Genomic DNA, 21,658 nt, shown 5'->3' on the forward strand with positions numbered 1-21,658 from the left:
ATTTCCCTGAAAAAGATTGTGATGGTAAAGAATGTCCTGTGACCATTTATAGAGCTTTGGTAAGTTATCCTCCGATGGTTGATAGCTTTGGTTTTCAGGAGAATAGTGCATCTTCCCAGAGAAGGCAGTGGCACCCCACTCCAGTACTCTTGCCTGGAAAATCCCATGAATGGAGGAGCCTGGTGGGCTGCAGTCCATGGGGTCGCTAAGAGTCGGACACGACTGAGCGACTTCACTTTCACTTTTCACTTTCATGCATTGGAGAAGGAAATGGCAACCCACTCCAGTGTTCTTGCCTGGAGAACCCCAGGGATGGGGGAGCTGCTGTCTATGAGGTCGCACAGAGTCGGACATGACTGAAGCAACTTAGCAGCAGCAGCAGGTGCATCTTCCATGAGGAGCCATGCTCACGCTCAGTTGCTGAGTTGCGTCCCACTCTCTGTGACCCCATGGACTATAACCCCCTAGGCTCCTCCATCTATGGAATTTCCCAGGCAAGAATACTGGAGTGGGTTGCAGTTTCCTCCTCCAGGGATTTATTATTATTTTTTTATTGGTGCTCTAGGTGCATGGGTTTTGAATAGTCTGTTCTCAGTCTTATTTTCCCAATAAATAACCTTGTTTTCATGGTGCAGTTTAATGGAATGCAATGTTTTTCAGGGACAAATGTATTGGTTGATGGAATTATCCAAATTTACTGATAAAATTGGTTCATTTTTCTCCCTCCAGAATTTAGAAAACATTCAGAATTGTGTAATATTAAGGAGAAAATTCCATGGACAGAGGAGCCTGGCAGGCTACAGTCCATGGAGTTGCAAAGAGTCAGGCATGACCGAGCAGCTATCACTCAAGGAGAAAATCGCAAAGTTTCTATGAAATGCCATGAATGACATGTCGATGTTTTCGGTATGTGGTTAAGAGATGACTTTTAAACGTTCAATTCAAAGTCCTCCAGAGTTTCACAGTATTTTGAGATTTAGTTGATTTACAGTGTTGTGCTTATTTCAGGTGTACGGCAAAGCGGTTCAGTTATGCATGCATATGTATCTGTTTTTTTCAGATTCTTTTCCCTTATAGGTTATTACAAAATATTGAGTATAGTTCCCTGTGATACACAGTAGGTCCTTGTTGCTTATCTATTTTACATATAACAGTGTATATATGTTGATTCCAAACTCCTAATTTATCCCTCCCCCATTCCCTTTTGGTAACTATAAGTTTGTTTTCTATGTCTGTGGCTCTGTTTCTGTTTTGTATATAAATTCAGTTGTATCAGTTTTTTCCGTATTACACATGTAAGTAATATCATATGATATTTGTCTTTGCTTGCTTCACTTAGTACAATAATCTCAAAGTCCATCTGTGTTGCTGCAAATGGCATTTCATTTTTATGGCTGAGTAGTATTCCATTGTATAAGCATACATCTTCTTTATCTGTTCACCTGTTGATGGACGTTTAGGTTGCTTGTATGTCTTGGCTATTGTAAATAGTGCTGCATGTGTGTGTCTTTTCAGATTACAGTTTTCTTCAGATATATGCTCAGGAGTTAGATTGTAGGATCATATGGTAGCTCTATTTTTAGTTTTTTAAGGAACCTTCATACTTTTCCATAGTGGCTGTACCAATTTACATTCCCACCAGCAGAGTAGTTGGGTTCCGTTTTCTCCACATCCTCTCCAGCATTTATTATTTGTAGACTTTTGATGATGGCCACTCTGACCATTGTGAGGTGATACTTCATTGTAGTTTTGATTTGCATATCCTTAATAACTAGAGATGTTGGGCATCTTTGCATGTGCCTTTTGGCCATTTGTATGTCTGCTTTGGAGAAATATCTATTTAGATCTTCTGCCCATTTTTTGATTGGGGTATTTATTTGTTTTTTGATATTGACTTGAATGAACTATTTGTATGTGGGTGTTAGTCACTCAGTCATGTCTGACTCTGTGACCCTATGGACTATAGCCTGCCAGGCTTCTCTGTCCATAGAATTCTCCAGGCAAGAATACTGGAGTGGGTTGCCATTCCCTTTTCTAGGGGATCTTCCCAACCCAGGGATCGAACCTGGGTTTCTCGCTTTGCAGGCGGATTCTTTCCCCTCTGTGCCACCAGAGAAGCCTCCTGTTTGTATATGTTGGAGGTTAATCCCTTGTCAGTTACATCATTTGAGAAAGTATTTTAAATAAATAACATTTCAATGAATATGTGGGAATTAGGTAATGACTGACACCAGAGGAGAAGTATTAAGTCATAAAGTTTTTAGGGCTTATTAAAAAGTTAAGGTTTCACTTCAGTTCAGTTGCTCAGTCGTGTCCGACTTTTGTGACCCCATGAGCCGCAGCACACTAGGCCTCCCTGTCCATCACCAACTCCTGAAGTCCACCCAAACCCATGTCCATCGAGTCAGTGGTACCATCCAACCATCTCATCCTCTGTCGTCCCCTTCTCCTCCTGCCCTCAATCTTTCCCAGCATCAGGGTCTTTGCAGATGAGTCAGCTCTTAACATCAGGTGGCCAAAGTACTGGAGTTTCAGCTTCAGCATCAGTCCTTCCAATGAATATTCAGGACTGATTTCCTTTAGGATGGACTGGTTGGATCTCCTTGCAGTCCAAGGGACTCACAAGAGTCTTCTCCAACACCACAGTTCAAAAGCATCAATTCTTCGGCGCTCAGCTTTCTTCACAGTCCAACTCTAACATTCATACATGACCACTGGAAAAACAGGTTTACTGAAATATCCTGAACATTTGCAAACCAATCATAATGTGAACATTTTGCTGTAAAGGTTTACAATAGAAAGAAATTGCTAGGGTTTCATGGAACTATTAAAATTGAAATTGAACCTCTTTTGGGGAAATTTCAATCTTTTCTCTATCACTTTTCAAAATAAACTGTGTCCCCTAAGTATTTAATGATATTAATTCATTAAGTAAATGACATTGTATTAGAGTTATATGCATAAAGTAACCTTTTTCTCTTAACCCTTTTCCTAATCTTTAAACAGTTTCCTTAATGTTTTCTTTTTTCAGTTTTTTAAAAAACCTTTCTCTATTCATTTTTTCTGGATTTTCCAGATGGCATAGTGGTAAAGAACCCGTCTGCCAATGCAGGAGATGCAAGAGACATGGGTTCGATCCCTGGGTCAGGAAGATCTCCTGGAATAGGAAATGGTAACCCACTACAGTATTCTTGCCTGGGAGATTCCATGGGCAGAGGGGCCTGACGGACCACAGTCCATGGGGTGGCAAAGAGTCAGACATGACTGAGCATGTGGGTGCACGCGTGCGCGTGCGCGTGCACACACACACACACACACACACACACACACTTTCTACCCGCCCAACCCCCCACCCACCTCACCCCCTCTGCATCCCTTTTTCCAAGTACCTGTTTTCTCCAGGCTTAATCTTCTTTGGTCCCATCTGCCTATATGGCTCTACTTGCCTGAAGATCAGACATCTGGCAGCCTTATATGTCTGAGCTAGCTCCACATAAGTTGATACGAAGCAAAAGTTTCTGCACAGATGAGAACTACCACAAAGCCTATATGGTAAAGCCTGTGATCAGTGGATGCCCGAGCTAATATTTCTCCACTCAGGAGAAGGTTCCTAGTTCTGCTTTGAACATACCCTTTGACTCAGACCTCTGTTCACCTGGTGTTCTAACAAGCCTGTTTCTCTAAGCTGCCCAGCACAGGGATGGTTGAAGAATCTGTGGCAAGACTGAGAAGGGTGTGGTGGTGTTAGAAGGAAGTGGCACAGTTACAGCTGTAAGAAGGAAAGCTTAATGGCAAAGAAAGGATGAAACATCTCAGTGAAGCAGAGGAGCTCACAAATATCGATTACTGAGATCAGGAGGCAGTGGCCCTGTATACTTGCTGTTAAAGCCTGCTGGCTGTCACTGGTTCATAATTGACCCCATCATCAATTGAAGATTAGTTTTGGTTTATTATGTGATATTTAAAGTGTTATAGAAGTGCATAGTACTTTTTAGAATTAAAAATTTTTTTTTCATAAAGGCAGGCATTTCAAGAGATCAAGTTTTGTTTACTTGTAAATATGACCAAAGCAGATGTTAGTACAGTATTTTTGTTGGTTTCTTTCCCATCTTTTCCTCTATGTCCACTGAGATGGTGTTTTTACAAAAGACTTTTGTCTCTTCTCTTTGAAGACAGACCCTTTATCTTAATTTCTACTAATGCTCTTCTGTGGTGTGGTTTGATAGATACACCTCTGCTAACTCCTAAGTCGCTTCAGTCGTGTCTGACTCTGTGCGACCCCATAGAGGGCAGCCCACCAGGCTCCCCCGTCCCTGGGATTCTCCAAGCAAGAACACTGGAGTGCGTTGCCATTTCCTTCTCCAATATACACCTCAGTGTCCCCTAATAAAGATAGTCTTCATAGCAGTAGATAGCGAATCCTTCCTGTAAAACATGAGCATACTGATTAATTTTCCACAGCTTCTCCTTCAGCCTCTCTCCTTACTTTTGTTACATGGCCAAGCTTGTTGTTAACCTGTGTATATTTGGTGACACTGTTCTTTCCCCCACACACCTGTCAAGCTTCCCCATCCATTTCCACTCTATAGGAGTCCACAGAGTTGGCTTGAACTACTGGCGTCAGCAGATCCTCCTAATATTGATTGATTTACAAGTGCAGAGGCTGTTCTAGGCGCTAGGGAAACACAGGAGAGCCAATGCGTAGAATTCCAGGTTCTTGAGTAGTTTGTGTTCTAGTGGGGGAGGAAGACAAACAAATAATTTAGATAGTGAAGCAAGAACAGTGCAGTGTGCTGGGCTGAGGGGGCACCAACGCAAGAGGGGAGCCCCAGGAGGGCTCTGAGGAGGAGCTACCTGAAGACCCACCCAAGTCAGGAGGAGTCTTTGATTGTAGAGAGCATGGCTGCTCATCGCTGGGTGCATTGGTGCCTATTCGTTGAATGAATAAATGAAAGAATAAAGCAGAAGATTATTGTGTTAAGTTTCTTGGGTTTTATACAGAATAGTTTAGCGAACACAAACACTGTACATGCCCTTATCTACCAACTCTCTAGAAAGAAAAAACACATAGGCACTACTTAAGTGAAGAAACTAAAGCTAACACTTCTGATGTGAGGGGAGATTATCTAAGCCTTAAAATATGGAGTTGGGAAATTCCCTAATTCTTAAAATTTTTAATTTAAAATTTGCTAGATGTGTAGCAGTGTGTTAACATGCTATGGAGGAGTAAAAAAAAAAAAAAAAAAGAAAAGATGAGATTAATGTGAATTTGTTCCTCAATGGCCTTCAGGGGGGGAAACACCAGTACTATAGGAGAGTTTTATGAGACAGCATATGGTTAATGATTCAAAGGCTTAAATGATTCAAGTAAATGTTGTTGGTTATGAAAAAGGAGAGTCTTTGTGGGCTGGGGCTTGAGCAGTCACAAACACAGCTCCAGAGTCTTGAGACTTATTGAAATGAAGTCTGCTGCACAGAAGCAAAGTGCATATAACTCGATAGTTTTCCCATATTAAGGAGATAACTTTCTGTCCTGGCTTTTGTGAAGAGCAAGCTACATACTATTTGTGTTTGAAGAACTTTTCGTAAGATTTTTGGATGAGCTTTGGTGTTGCAGAAAAATAGTTCAGTGTCTTCCCATTGTCACTGGGGAGGATGAGGATGAGGATGGTTTGCAAATAGCGGATGCGGGAGATGATTCCTTTGAACCAGTTAGCATGTAAAGGGAAAGCACTTTCCTCTGGGATTTCTTTTTCTTAATTTATTTTTAATGGGAGGATAATTGCTTTACAATGTTGTGTTGGCTTCTGCCATACAACAGGAATCAGCCAGAAGTATTCGTGGGTCCCCTCCCCCTTGAGCCTCCCTCCCACCCCTCTCAGTTGTCACAGAGCACAGGTTCCCTGTGCTGGAGAGCAGCTTCCCATCAGCCTCTAATCTGCACATGGCATTGCATATATTTCAATGCTACTCTCCCCCTGAGGTTACTGATATGTGTGCACTAGTCCTGGGAGCTATGGAAATATTTGACATTGTTGTTACCTCTTCTTGTCCTTTGATTTCTTAACTAAGTGAATATATGAGGTCAGATGTCATGCCTGACTTTTTTGATTTGTTGCCTAATGTATTTCTTGGCTGTGTCCTAATCTACTTTTTTGCCCTTTTGCAATTCTGTCTTCTGAGGATAGGAGATAACTTGAAACAAGGGTGAGTTGTAGATCACTCTCTCTCCTGTAGGGGTCGCTACGAGAGTGGCAGTTTGGGATCTTTGCTGGTCACCCAGCACCGTGTGGCATGACTTGACACAATTAGCCTAAGGATTGTGAGATCTGGTTTGTGTTGATATTTTACTTTTGAGGGTCATATGAGCTGTAACTCCCATCAAGAATTCTGCAGGCTCATTACTATGTATTTGATCACTTTGGTTCCGTAAATGCTACACCTGTGCATTTTTTTTTTTTAACCTCTCATATTTGGTGCATGGTTATTTTAGAGTTCTCATCATGCCCCATTTGCATATGAGAAATCTATGCACATAGATACATTAAACGTTTTAGTGGCTTTTGCAGCACAAATGCAAATGATGGCAGCCTAAACTTGGCCTTCTCTAGGACCTCAGATTACTGTTTAATGGGTTTGTCACTCAAGACACTTACTGGCTGGCCCCAGTGCTTTTAAAAAATTGAATCGAGCATGATGAGGTGCATCCCCTTGATTAAATGTTTTTCCTCCTATGCAATCACCATTATCTGTTTGGCTCCCATTCTTTTGAGGCAGCCCTGCATTGCAAATCAATATCTTTCTGAAGAGACAGTGTCTTGTGAATTGCCTGGACAGAATATGCACGGTTACTTTGGCTGCAATGCTGCTGCAGAGCCCGGATTACTCTGTCTTCCTGGGAACTCCACAGGCAAGTCCATCGTGTTTAGAGGAAAAAAAAAAAAGAGAGATTCTTTTGGGAAAAAAAATTAAAGTGTTAAAGCTATTGATCCTGAATGTGAGCATGTCCTTTGTGTTCTTCTGCACCATTTTTGGTCTTCTTCCATGGAGATTAGCTTCTCGAGGTATTTCTGGGTGTTTTTTTTTTTTTTTTCTTTCCCCTGCTTTTGCTTCCCCCTTTCTTGGTTGTAGTACGGCCGTACCATTTCAGCTTGCTAGTGCAGAAAGATGTGAATTCAGTTGCTGTATGAGCCTGGCCTGGTGCAAACACATTGCTAGAGACATGCTAAAGAGTTCCAGGTGATTCAAGCCTGAGAGAGACAACAGCGAAACGGTAAGACGGAGCATGCTTAAAATTAGAGCAGGGGGTTTAATTTGGAGCATCTCTGCAAGTCTGAATCCTGACTCACTCATTTACAACTTGAAAAGGATTCATTTTGTGCATGTCATTTTACTCACTTCCTTCTATTTAACTGCCAAAACCCATCACAGGTTGATCCAGGGGCTATTTAAACTAAAGATCTGACAGGAGGTTACCGACGGCAGAGTCTCTTGAGGTTTCCGAGGCTACTGCTTGTACTTTGTAAACACCAGAAGCAGCGATAAGATGAGGAAAAGGTTTGCGACTGTGCTTCTTTGCCGGAGCTGAATGTTATTTCTTCTGAAACTCATCTTATTTATTATAGCTTAAAGAGATCTTATGGATTGTTTTGCCCGGCTATGCTTGGCTGAATGCCCTCTGAGTCGAGCTGGTGAAGGACGGGAGACCACTTTTCTCATTTGGATAAACGGATGTCCATGAATTAGCTGGAATGGCTCTGAGTGCAATAAACATCTCTAATATATTAGGGATCTGGGGCTTCCTCCCTGCTCCTCCCCACTCCCTTCTGGAGCACGGAAACGCACCTGCTTTAAATGTTTGCTGCCTGGCAGAGGTCAGTGTGCTGGCATTTTGCATCTGCCCACCTGGAGTGGTTGTGCTTTCATGTACAGAAGTGGGCATCCTTCATGCAGCTCTGCTTGAAGTGCTGACTCTAAGAGTGGACTGTTAGCATTTTGGATGCTAATGGAGAACTCCTGCAGGCATGAAGGTCCGGGCAGCAGAGAGGCGCCTCCAAAATGATGCCCACCTGCTTGGGGAGAAGATAACAGCTGAGAGACAGAAATGTAATAAACCGTGATCTCTGCAGAGGTCTAATTCCTATTTCCGTTTGTTAATGGGCACCTTGTCTTAGGGGTGGGGGTGGTTGAAGTTGAAAGACATGTTTTAATATTGTTCAAAGTGAGACTACTACATTGCACGGTTCTGGTGATTTTATAAGGTTCCAACTGTTGTATAGGTACTGGATGTTAAGGATGTCAGCATTTGAATTTTTTGCCTTTAAAAGTGTTCTCCTTATGTATACTTTAACTGAGTACTTCATGTAAAATGTAAATGATGATGATGGTGAATATTAGTTGAGAAAATCATCAGTAACTTGGTGTGGCATGTTGGTCATAAGCCCGTTGTAGGTAATTTTGTGACATAAGTATTTCTAAGAAAGAACACTAGATTAGTTGATAGGCTAGTTGAGAGAATTAGTGATAATGTTTGGGTTCACTAGAATTTTTTTAAGGGGGACCTTAAATATTCTTCTGTATTCACTCAACTATTTATTGTAAAGGTCAGACATTAATTTTTGGCAAGGAATATTTGGATTTTCTTCCAAAGATAGTTAAAATTTTCTGTTATTTTTGACCATTTATTTTTTCCTAAAAAATGGAGATGAATTATACAAGCTATCTTTTCTATACTTTAGTTGTTCCTTTTAAAAAAAGAAAACAACTTTTTTTTTCTACTCAGAACATGATGTGCCTGTGTTTGCTGTTTCTTTTCCTGAGAGTGATATCTTCTAGTTATTTATATTTTACCTTCACTTTTTATAAGCTATGAGGTTTCTTTTTTTTCGTCCTGTGGCAGGAGTTGTATGATTGCAAAAAGTAAGTAATTTTTTAAAAGGAGAATAGTAGAGCAGTTAATAAGATTGATTTTCCTATCAGTTTTTTTTAAATTCCTCATTCTGCAAACATTTATCAGCCATTTACTCTATGAGGCATCGTGAGACGTGCTGTGAAGGGAGTAAAGATGAAGTAGATATACTCCCTTCCCTGAAGGAGCTTAGGGATCGTAGCTTTGGTATTTTTCTCAGGAATATGCCCCATTATACTCTTTCATGAATAAGTAAATTTGATGCTTTTTATACTTTTCTACTTAGGAGAATTGTCCTCTATTTATATCTTTTAATCATTTATTTATTAAACAAGCATTTATGGAGAGTCTACTGAGGAGCAGTGTAACTGCTGAGACGCAGCTAGTCCCTGTCCTCAGGAAACTTACAATCTACTCCTTAAAATAGTTCAAGGAGACATTTTTAAATTTTTTCATTTTGAGCAATTGTGAAACATACAGTATATGCTTTGATTTTTTTCCATTTTAAAAATTGTGGTGAAAAATATATGTAACACAAAATTTTCCATTTTAACCATTTTTAGGTGTGTAATTTATTCGCCTGAGTACATTCCCAATGTTTTGCTATCATCATTGCTGTCCAAGTGCAGAACTTTTCATCATCCCTAATAGATATTCTGTGTCAATTAAGTGATAACTCCCCAGTCTCCGTCTCCAGCCTTTGATAATCTCTAGTCTACATCTGTGTCTATGAATTTGCCTTTTCTTGGTATGTCATATCATATTAAGTGGAATCATAAGGTATTTCTCCTTTTGTGTTTAGTTTATTGTATCCAATGCATTTTCAGGATTCATCCATGTTGTACCGTGTATCAGAATTTCATTCCTTTTTAATGTATGCTTTAATTTTTTTTAATATGGAAAAGACAGCAGTCTCCACCCCCCCCCCATATAATTTCAATAAAGCAAGTTCCCATATCGACTTCTATGGACATCTAATAAATATGGATAATTTAGAAATACTAAAAAGCCTAGAGGAAAGTGTAGAATTGAGGAATAGAAATGCACTGATCTAAGGAATGATCCAAGGATATATTCATTTGGATTCTTTACATGGCCTGGTAGTTGAGCATGGTAATTGGGCTAGTTAGATTTTCATGTGAAGTTTTTGCTTACAGAAAGCAACTGTCATCTGAAATATATAGTGGAAGGCTGGACTGTGGGTTTTGCAATTGTGAACATTCAGATTTTACCCACTCTGCTTCTAGTCTGTTAATTAAAAACTTTATAAGCAAAGGTTGATCATGTTGAGATCCTCTTGCAGAATCAGAGACTCTTAGAACTTGGAGGTACTTCAGCAGTCAGTCGTTTAACCAGTTGACTCATCTTCGTTTCATCTGGCCAGTTGGAGGGTGAGACTGCACTCATCTCTCGATGCCCACCGCAAGTCTTCTCCCACTCCCCAGTGCTGTTCTCAGTGTACACCCAACCCCCAAATCACAGATCTCCTCTGAGTTAGAGGGGGATGAGAAAGGGGACAAGATTCATGCCCATTAAGCAGATTTCCACTGGATGAGGTCAGCCTGGCTTCATCAGTGTAGCATTCTCCTTCTCACATTTCTTCCTGATGATACTATTAAATCTAAATGACTTTCTCATAGATCTTTTTTAGAAAGCTGAGTTAAGGCTCTAGAGCCTCTGTTTATCTACCATTGACCAATATGATGATTCTTAGATGGGTTCAATCAACACTTTAAATCCATGCCTTTAACATACTCTTCAGGAAACACAGGGCTTCCCTGGTGGCTCAGAGAGTAAAGAATCTGCCTGCAATGTGGGAGCCTTGGGTTCGATCCCCGCATCAGGAAGATCCCCTGGAGTGAGGAATGGCAACCCACTCCAGTATCCTTGCCTGGAGAATCCAATGGACAGAGGCTATGCCCATAGGGTCACAAAGAGGCAGACTCGACTGAGCAACTAACACTTTCACTTCAGGAAACACAAACATACATGGGAAGAGGCCTGAGCCTTCCCATCTTCCCCATCAGTCTGTCCTTCTTAATAAGTCTTTTGCTTTCTGCCCCAACCCACATACACCCTAATACTTTGATTTTCAGCCTTGACTTTTGATATGTGGATCAACTTTTGATAAGATTGACAGCCAGATTAGTCAAAAGCATGTTAAATTTACATGGTGGAAGTGATGAGGAGGTGGCAAGGATGGGTCGGAAAACCTCAAAGCACAGAGCAGTTACTTTGCTCAGTTCTAAAAGCACTTTTCTTTTGTATCAGGAGAAGAAATAGTGAGAGAAGTGTGGCAGGTCAGATCTGTGCTTTCCTTATTTCTCTCAGGATCTAAGTCCCAAGGGACATGTAAGGAAGATAACCTGGTGGTCAAGAGCTTGGGCTTCACAGTCAAAGTCCTGAAATAATTCCCGTTTCCTGTGCATGCTCTGTGTGGTCTTGGACATGTTATGTAACTCTTGTGTGCCTCAATTTCATCATCTGTGAAACTGGGATGATAATTGTATCTCTTGAGGGTGTCGTAGAGATTAATTGAGAAACTACTTATGAAACTTTTAAAAGAGTATCTCATTTAATAAGAGTTTAATAATAGCCATCATCCCAGGTGGCTCAGTGGTAAAGAATCTGCCTACTAATGCAGACACGCAAGAGACACGTGTTCAATCCCTGTGTCAGGAAGATCCCCTGGAGGAGGAAATGGCAACCCACTCCAGTATTCTTGCCTGGAGAATCCCATGGACAGAGGGGCCTGGCGGGCTACAGTCCACGGGGTCACAAAGAGTCAGACATGACTGAGCACACACAGTAGCCTTCATCATCATTGTCATGGTCATCTAGAAATCCTTGATCTCCATCTCTCTTTTCTATCAGTTTATATCAGATCTTGCCCAAGATCCTTCTCCAGTTTGCTAGTTTATTGGGCATATGTGACAGTTTCTTAATGTTATTGGGTTTGGGTATAAAAGGTGAATAAAAGAAAAAATTCTTCAGTATTCTAGTTACAACCTGGCAGGTTTGGGAAGGATTATATGTTCTGTAGATTTCCTCTTCGACCCAACTGATACAAATTTGCTCCAGTGGCTTATTCCGTAGCTAAATGAGATCTTGCTAAAAATACAAAGCTGACAGTGAAATGTTCCTGGAAGCACTGGGGCTTGTTTTCAGGTGGCAGCCAAACAGCAGGGCGTGTGTATCCCACTGTTCTGCTCTCTTCACCTTGAATATCTCAGTTAGGATTCACTATTGAATTTTGTCAGTCATGGGAAAGGTTTACAGAACCAGCCCTCATGAAAGCAGTCAGGACTTCATTATTAATGGATTGCTGTCAAATTTATGATCGTCGAAATTTTAGTTCTTTACAAAAGATGGGCCAGCTGTTAAAGCTACATTGAGAGATACTTCCATTTTCTGCCCAGAGGTTCATTGTTCCCTGTGTTTCTCTTCATGAGCTCTGTGTGGTTAGTGACCCATATATGATTCTCTGAAAATTTTAAGAGCTTCAGAAGTCAATTCTATATTGAGTGGTGCCCTATATATTTCTGAATTCTTTGGTGAAGTTTGCGTCTAGATTTATTTTATTAGAATAAAACCATTAAACTTCTAAACTTTCTAGCATCACTCTCGACATTGATCACTATTATTTCCCAAGCATTAATAATACATTTAGATGTTATTAAAAAATGGTTATTATAGTTGAGGAGATAGAAGTTGTGTTTATTTATACAGCCATCTGTTTGAGAGTAAGAAGAAAGTACACAATTTTATTTCTCCTTCAGGGAAGGAATTTAAACATATTTATAATCTTTATTTTTAAACGCTGTTCATATGGTTACCAGGGGAAAGAAATTCAGGTCCTGATGGATCAGTAAGTACCTGCAGTACTGTCTTGTTTCAGCTTTATATTTTTAATGTTATTTTACCTTCTGGATGCTTTATCTTACATGAGGGACAGAATAGTGAGCTACAGATATTTGAAACGTTTAAACATGAAGGAAGAACTAGGCTAGTTTAGTACAAAGAAGCTGTGGGTGGTGCAGTGAGGCTAGGAACAGAAAACAGAATTCAGAAGGCATTGAGAATCTTGTTTTCACAGCCTTTGAGACACATGACAGTTTCTCTTGTCCTCATGATGTTAAAACAAACAAAACAAACAAACAAACAAACAAAAACCCTCAAATGCTAAGCATATGTGTACAGAAAGCAGTCTGACCATGTTATTGATTTTAAACATCTACGACTCTGAGTTCAGCCTGGTCTCTTTATTGGTTGTTAGTGCTTCTGAAATGAACAACCTTTAACATTGCCCCAGTATTAGTCAGCGCCCCTCCCTGGGTTATTTTGTACCGCTGCATGGTATGGGGTCCTTTGAAAACACAGCCTGGTTTCTCCTTCTCAGGTAGGACCCCAAACAAAACCTAATACAGAGAAAAGCTCTATTTAAACCTGTAAATTCTATGAGAGAGGTGAGGAAAAGTCCCTATTTGCAGGAACAGACTTTTTTCTAGAGTAAGAGCTGTAAGGGAGTAGTGTCTTGGTGAAGAAACTAATTAGCCATGTTGTGTGAACCGTGTTCTGTAGCTCAAGTCTCCTGTTGCGTCGAGGGTGGGTAGTCCAGTTCCCCACTGCAGCTGTGGGAGTTTTGTGGGTTAGAATAGGCTTTTGCTTTGTGGAGTCTCAGTAAGGCCACTCCTGTTTCGTGCATGCGCATTCTCATTTCATGTGTCCATTTCTGAGCCTTCTGGCTCTAGATGGGAGGGGGGAAGCAATATAGATGTCAATGCTAACATTTCACCTCCCAACACCCTGTGTTCATGTGGCTTATGATATGACCGTGATACTCATGGCTCTCTTTTTTTCCATGATGGAATTTTTAAAAAGATCTGTTTATTATTTTTATGGCTTTGGTGGGTCTTTGTTGCTGCATGCGGGCTTTCTCTCGCTGCAGCAGTCAGAAGTCCCTCTCCACAGCGGCGTGCAGGGTTCTTGCCGTGGCTTCTCTTGTGATGGAACACACACTCTAGGAGAGTGGACTTCAGTTGTTGTGGCTCGTGGGCTCTAGAGCTCTGGCTCAGTACCCGCGGGCCCGGCCCTCAGGTGCCCTGTGGCGTGTGGAATCTTCCCAGAGCAGAGATCAAACCCGTGTCTCTCGCATCACAAGGCAGATTCTTAACCGCTGGACCACCAGGGAAGCCCCTTGATGGAATTTTAACCAGCATATAATTATGGTTGTCAAGTGAGAAGCAGAAAATTCACACATCGTCTCCTTTCCCCCTCTGGACCTTTTGGAGATATTTTGTAAGTTTTTACTGGAAATAGTTAGGAAAGAGGCCCAGACTTGCAGAGAATTGTCCGTCCTTCTGTTTGGGAGTAGGGGTTCCAGTCCTTTGTCTAGACTAGGGCAGGAAATGAACAGTTATGTCTCATAGGCAGAGGGCTTTTTTTTTTTTTTTTACCTGTTTTATACTACATGGCACTGTTCACATATGTAAGTGCCTTTTAAAATTTCACTTTTGGATCCTAAAGTGACTTCCTTTGAATTCTTTTTTTTTTTTTTTTTTCTTTTCAAAGTTACCACATAAACTCTGGTAGATAAAGAATAAAGTGAAATTCTCTATTCAATTCTCCTTAGAATACTTACGTGGTAATTTTTTTCACAGATAATAGTGGCCCAGAGCAAAACAATGGCTTCTGCATTAGAAACACATAATTCCACAAGTTTCTACGCAGGAAGTAATGTTACTTGTGTTCTTACAATCTCTGTGTAGTCTTCTCTACTCCTCATGTGCTCCAATCCCATTGCTTTTTAAAAATTCATGTATATATTGGGTGTATCTTATTGGAGAATTTGTCTTCAGAGTTCAAAATTATATAAAAGAATTAGCTGAAATTACCATGATATTTGTTGGGAAGCTTGAGCAAAAATGCTACCCAAGGAATGTTGAAATGATTATCACTTATTTTGTACCCAAAGACAGAAACAGATTTTGCCTCTCGAACGCTTGACTTCTTTCACAATCTCAGTTCTTTATTTGACCGTAGCGGCAGACTTTATTATTCTTCCATGCGTTAGAGCATTGCACCTCAGACTTTAATGTCCACACAGATCCCCTGGGTGTCTTGTTAAAATGTAGGTTCTGATTCGGGAGAACTGAGTTAAGGGTGGGGCCTGTGATCCTGGGTGATGTCTGCGCTGGTGCTCTGAGGGCAGCCAGGGGTAAAGACTATTCCAGATGAAATCCTGATCACCCAAAATAACCACATTCCAAAAAACAGACAACAACTAACAGCAGAGAGGGCATTTCAGCCCTTACTGTGAGTGTTCATTCAACCTCATGTTAGATTTGTCATTATGAAATCATGGAATTTTAACCAGCATATCATATTGGATATCAAGTGGGAGTCAGAAAATGTCAAATGTCTTCTTCTTTCTTCTTTTGACCTTTTGGGGCTAGTTAGTTTTTAGTGTCGAAATAGTATAAAATAAAGAACCTAGAGGTCAGTAAATACATGCCTCTGTCTATGCCAGCCTTTAAGCAAACTGAATCTCTTACATTTAAATCAAGTGTATAATTATACCAGAAGGGAAAGCAACTCAATAAAATCATTTTAGTAATGCATATTGAAGTTTAAAAACTCCTGGGAAGACTACCTACATATTTCATAATACAGTCAGGAAAACCACGATTGAGTCTCTTGGTGATAAGCACTGAAGCCCAGGAAGGACATGATGAGACTACAGTCACTGAAGCGGCATAAAGGAATGTGATGTCCTCAAGAGTTCTCCATTCAGCTGTGTCCATTAGCTGACAGATTCAGACTGAATGAAATTAGGTCAGACCCCAAAGAAACCGGTCAGTAGAAAAATAAAGCATTTTAAAGTTAAATTCCAGTAACGGAATTCTGGCGAGTGGAAACGGCTGGTGAAGCCTTTTCATTGATGGGGAAAGAACTGGTCTCAGAAGGTACCTCGCTGTACTGTACGCAGTTTCTTAGGACTCATTTTTGAAATGGCCTATGTTTAGTTAAAAGGGCAGGCTTAAACTAAGGAAAAAGGAAACAATAAGGAAGACAACCCATCTCTGAATAACTATTATCAGAGTACCCATTTCCTGCTGTCTTTTGAGTGCTGAGAATATGAAAAAAATGGAAGGTGTGGTTTCTCTGCTCAGGTGTTTGCAATCTGGTTGTGGAAATAGAAATACATGAGCAACAGAGCAAGACAAACGCCTCCTCCCACCCCAGCAGATAAACCAAATGCATGAGAACAAATTCCATAGTAGCTTATATGAAAACACATTCAGTTCAGTTCAGTCGCTCAGTCATGTCCGACTCTTTGCGACCCCATGAATCGCAGCACGCCAGGCCTCCCTGTCCATCACCAACTACCGGAGTTCACTCAGACTCACGTCCATCCAGTCAGTGATGCCATCCAGCCATCTCATCCTCTGCTGTCCCCTTCTCCTCCTGCCCCCAATCCCTCCCAGCATCAGAGTCTTTTCCAGTGAGTCATCTCTTCTCATGAGGTGGTCAAAGTACTGGAGTTTCAGCTTCAGCATCATTCCTTCCAAAGAAATCCCAGGGCTGATCTCCTTCAGAATGGACTGGTTGGATCTCCTTGCAGTCCAAGGGACTCTCAAGAGTCTTCTCCAACACCACAGTTCAAAAGCATCAATTCTTCGGCGCTCAGCCTTCTTCACAGTCCAACTCTCACATCCATACATGACCACAGGAAAAACCATAGCCTTGACTAGACGGGCCTTTGTTGGCAAAGTAATGTCTCTGCTTTTGAATATGCTATTAGACGGCATGTATTTAAGTGACAGGTTATGAGGTACAGTCTAAATAGGTGGTGTTCTTATTGCGGGCATTTTTGGTTGCGACAATGACCTTGACACAGGGACATGACTAGCATTTAGTAGACAGGACTGGGGTTACCAGTGTCCCACAGTGTGACTGCTGCCGTGTGCTGCTTGCTCATAACCAAGCCCTCAGCCAAGAGGCCCCGGACACTGTCACTGAGACAATGCCAGGACTAGAGAGTTAAGGAAGATCCATGGAGGCTGGAGCTCTCAGGAGAGGAGTTCCTGGTGTGAGCCTGTCTGCCTCCTCTCTAAATCTTAAAATCCCAAGAGAAAGAAAAGGTAAAATGAAGCACAGAGAAGTGAATTTATGTGTCTGGTCTTATCTTTGTAGTTGTTCTACTTAAAATCATTTACCAGCAGTGACTATTAATAGTAATTTATAGCAAAGGGGAAAAAGTGGAAATGGTAACAGATTTTATTTTCTTGGGCTGCAAAGCCACTGTGGACAGTGACTGCAGCCAGAAATTAAAAGATGCTTGCTGTTTGGAAGAAAAGCTATGACAAACCTAGACAGTGTATCAAAAAGCAGAAGCATCACTTTGCCGACAAATACCCATATAGTCAAAGCTATGGTTTTTCTAGTAGTCATGTACAGATGTGAGATTTGGACCATAAAGAACGCTGAGTGCCAGAGAATTGATGTTGCTGGAATTTGAATTGTCGAGCTTCAGAAGAGTCTTGAGAGTCCCTTGGACTGCAAGAAGGTCAAACCAGTCCATCCTAAAGGAAATTAACCCTGAATATTTATTAGCACTGATGCTGAAGCTCCAATACTTTGGCCACCTGATGTGAAGAGACAACTCATTGGAAAAAACCCTGATGCTGGGAAAGATTGGGGGCAGGAGGAGAAGGGGGAGGTGACAGAGGATGAGATGGTTGGATGGCATCATCCATCTCACTCATCCAACTCACAATGGATGTGAGTTTGAGCAGACTTTGGGGTATGGTGAAGGACAGGGAAGACTGGTATGCTGCAGTCCATGGGGTCACAGAGGGTCACAGAGTCAGATACGATTGAGCGACTGAACAAAAACAACCTCCAGCAGTAAGTTGAGTTGCTGCCTGGAGTTTGTAATGGAACGGTTGAGCTGTCAAAGGCCTGAAGAGTCGTTTGCTCCAGGTGTGTCGCATTACAGATGAGAAGACTGAGACCCAGGGAATTGAAGCGATTTGTTCTGAGACACTTGTAGTTTAGTTGCAAAGTCCTGTCTGAGTCTTTGCAACCCCATGGACTGAAGCCTGCCAGGCTCCTCTGTCCATGGGATTTCCCAGGCAAAAATACTGGAGTGGGTTGTCCTTTCCTTCTCCAGGGGATCTTCCCAACTCGAGGATCAAGCCTGAGTCTTCTGCAGTGACAGGCAAATTCTTTACCATTGAGCCACCAGGGAAGCCCTCTGAGTAGTATGGGTAATATGGGTGGCATTCTTGCCTATATATTTGCTAATGTTCTGAAGGTGATTTTAGGCAAGATGTTGGTTCTGATAAAATAGAGTTGTAAGTAAAAGGACTCTCAGGCATATATCCCGTTATATACATACAGATCGTGCATTCTGGTTTTTTTTTTTTTTTATTGTTCCATGTAGTCATTCACACTGCCACACAAACTCATACACACAGAGGAGAAAAGAGAAGGCTATAACCAAAGAGAGGACAGCATGCTTTTAGATCTTGCAGGTTTAGGTTAGAGATGAAAGCAACTTAAGAATTGATTCTAGTGGCATTAGAAATTACTCCTATACTCTCCCCCTTCATTCGCCATTCACCAATTCTTTACAGTGGATGAAGCTTTTTATCCTATAATGCTTAATGTTCAAATAATCCAGGGAGAGGTGATACTCTGATTTTAAGTGTTCAAAGACTTGTGAATGACTGAGGATTGCTTTCTAATTGGGAGCAGATTTTGAGAGAAGACGATTTTTGTCTGAGTAAGACAAAGCCACGAGGCCCTCACTGGGTAACAGATGAAGGGAAAACAAATGGAAGAGGTTGTTTCCGTGTCAAGAATTGTGCTGCTTTCAGTTTTGCATTGAATCTGGCATGGATATTCCTTTTATGAATGTCAGAAGATCATGATGGAAGCCGGTTCTTTTTCTGGTGTTTGCCTTCATAGAGTGTGGAGTGAAGTAGAGATCACCCTCTGAACCCAGTAAAACGCCGCTCATCAGAAAATGGTTGATTCAAAGGGACAGTTTTCGGCCCCAATGAATTTGCTTGCAGTGAGTGCCAACCTTAACAGAATTAAGTTGTGCTGTTTCAAATCCACTGCTGTGAGTTTGGGAGACAGTTGTCTGGATTTTACATAGCTCCAAGCGAAAATTGTAGGTCAAACTGTGACTTTTGGAGCCTCCAACACAGTTTGAATTGCTAACAATTTTTACTGAGTTTTGAGTCTGTGAGCTTATATACAGACCCCTCTTAATGATGAGTGAACCGAAGTAATGGATTCCGAGGAACGTCTAAATGGGTGGGTGCATCTCTAACCATGTTTGAAATTCTGGGTTCTGTTGAATTTACCGGAAAAAAGAAAGGAACAGAAGTTTATTTTGGTATTTGTGATGATTTCTTTTTTTCTGTTTTCAAGTACCATCAGACATCCCTGCTTATGTAAATTTTGTCACTTCAGTTTCTAAGTGGATCAAGGAAGTGTGAAAAAATGCCGTCACAGAGAAAACATACCCTGTTTCCTGGTAACACTGGAATGTCTGTTGTTTTCAGGCAGTACTGCTGGTGTAGCTATTCAGTGTGATTGGCTTGGTCCAGGGCTTGGAGTAAGAGGAACTATGGCTTGGTGTGCCCTGTGCTGAGCAAAGGACAGTGAAAGCTGATGGTGAATATCATGTCTACGAGTCTTCTGTGCCTGGAACATCCCCAGCTAGTGCCCACATCATTAAAAATATATGCAGTTAATGTAATTTTGAAAACCAATTTGTCTCAATCTATTTAAGTACTGATTACTGCCTTAATTAAATTCCCTTAATTTCAAATACTTAGTGTGACAGATTATCTTAACATATTTCAGATACTTTTTAAACAAGGAAAACATGCACAAATATTCTTGCACGTTATATTACCACACTTATGCTCATCCTATGTTAAAACACCAACACTGGGTTTAATTAATTTCATATTATTTCTATATTTCTTTTTATGCCTTCCTAAGAATATGGGTCTACTTAGATTCCTTCTAAGGGTTTCAGTAATAATGTTTTTGAATCTTCTTGGGATTGTGTAATCTTTTCTGTTGTTGTAGTTTAGTTGCTAAGTTGTATCCAACTCTTTTGCAACCCAATGGACTGTAGCCTGCCAGGCTCCTCTGTGCATGGGATTTCTGAGGCAAGAATAAGTGGATTGCCATTTCCTTCTCCAGGGGATCTTCCCAAACCAGGGACTGAACCCATGTCTCCGGCTTTGGCAGCAGATTCTTTACCGCTGAGCCACCATGGAAGCCCGTTGTGTAATCGTTACAAATCCACAATTAAAACAATGTCTTCACAGAATAGCTGGGGTTACAAGATCTGGAGTTGTAAACTGTTAAGTTCAGTTGCTCAGTCGTGTCCAACTCTTTGCGACCCCGTGGACTGCAGCATGCCAGGCTTCCCTGTCCATCAACAACTCCTGGAACTTGCTCAAACTCCTGTTTGACTATTGTGGTCCACAAAAGTCTTGGTTGATTTTTTCCAGAGTGATTCAGATCTGAGTCATTGGTTAGCACTTGAATTGAATTTTCTGTTTAAGGGTTAAATTTCACTTAGTTTTAAAAAGTTAACTTATTTCCAAAAAATGTCTTCCACAATGACGTCACATTTCTTTACCATCTGGTCTCTCTCCACTAAATGTATTCTTTGTAAAACATTGCTTAGGCCCTTTAGTTTATTGCTGTGTTATATTGACCTGGTCTGTTATTGAAACATCCTGCCTTGCTGTTCTTTGTGCACTTGGGCTGTATAGACCCTCTTTGCACAAGCCTTGAGCGCCCACTCCTGTGTTGGGTACAGCTCCTACTTTTTCTGGCACTGCTTGGCTCACTCACAGTTCCACATGTGAAAACCAATTGTGGATCCTGTTATTTTCATCCTTCCTCGCAACTGCCATTTGTCCTTTAATATTGACTTTTCTCTCTCAAAATCAGAATGAACTCAGGGTCTTTCCATAACTCACTTGTTCCGTTTAACCATAATTTTATTTTCTCTTTGATGCTCAATTATGTAATCACAGCTTGACCAGTAGGAATCCCTATATCCAGATTCCTTTGTCCTTCTAACATTGTCCCTGACATTTTTGAAAGAATCTTAATTTTCTGGTAACAGCTGGGTATTTCACAGCTGTTTTGTGCTTCCTACCCTGTGACCTGGAATCAGGTTGCTTCCAAGGATTCCTCTTTCTTCACAGTGGAAAATTGGAACATAGACCAGGATCTGGGCACTGGGGCTGCACATGAAAGTTAACAGTGGATCAAAGGACTACTGTTCTGTAGTTGAAAAAAAATCTGCCTTTTTGAGGTTATGGGTTCCTGCTGATTTTTTTTTTCCAGTTTGACATATTATGCTTTTATCCTCTGCTTTTCTTATGAGATTCTGTCACCAAGACTTCTACTGCACCAACCACAAGCATTTTGTTGGAGAAGAAAGACAGATTCTATTTGGGAGCGCAAATGTAGCCCACACGCTTTCTGGGTGACTCAGTTGTAAAGAATCTGCCGGCCAATGCAGAAGTCAAGGAGATGTGGGTTTGATCTCTGGTTCAGGAAGATCCCCTGGAGAAGGAAATGGCAACCCACTCCAGTATTCTTGCCTGAAAAATCATGTGGACAGAGGAGCCTAGCTGTCTACAGTCCATGGGATTGCAAAAAGCTGGACACAACTGAGCAGCTAAGTGCGGTGTGGCG

General features: G+C 41.2%; 1 protein-coding gene across 5 annotated transcripts in view; it reads left to right on the top strand.

The window, feature by feature from the left end:
- CDK14 (cyclin dependent kinase 14) overlaps positions 1-21,658 on the top strand; it is a 666,835-nt gene that overhangs the window by 122,637 nt on the left and 522,540 nt on the right. The window contains exon 1 of one of the 5 annotated variants that reach the window (XM_055589678.1): positions 7,137-7,273. The exons of the other annotated variants lie outside the window; for them this stretch is intronic. The gene's annotated coding sequence lies outside the window, so the exon portion shown is untranslated. Of the gene's footprint in view, positions 1-7,136; positions 7,274-21,658 lie in introns of those variants that run through there. 5 annotated transcript variants of the gene reach the window in all.

Source organism: Bubalus kerabau, chromosome 8 (genome assembly GCF_029407905.1).
Source record: "Bubalus kerabau isolate K-KA32 ecotype Philippines breed swamp buffalo chromosome 8, PCC_UOA_SB_1v2, whole genome shotgun sequence".
Lineage (NCBI taxonomy): Eukaryota > Metazoa > Chordata > Mammalia > Artiodactyla > Bovidae > Bubalus > Bubalus kerabau.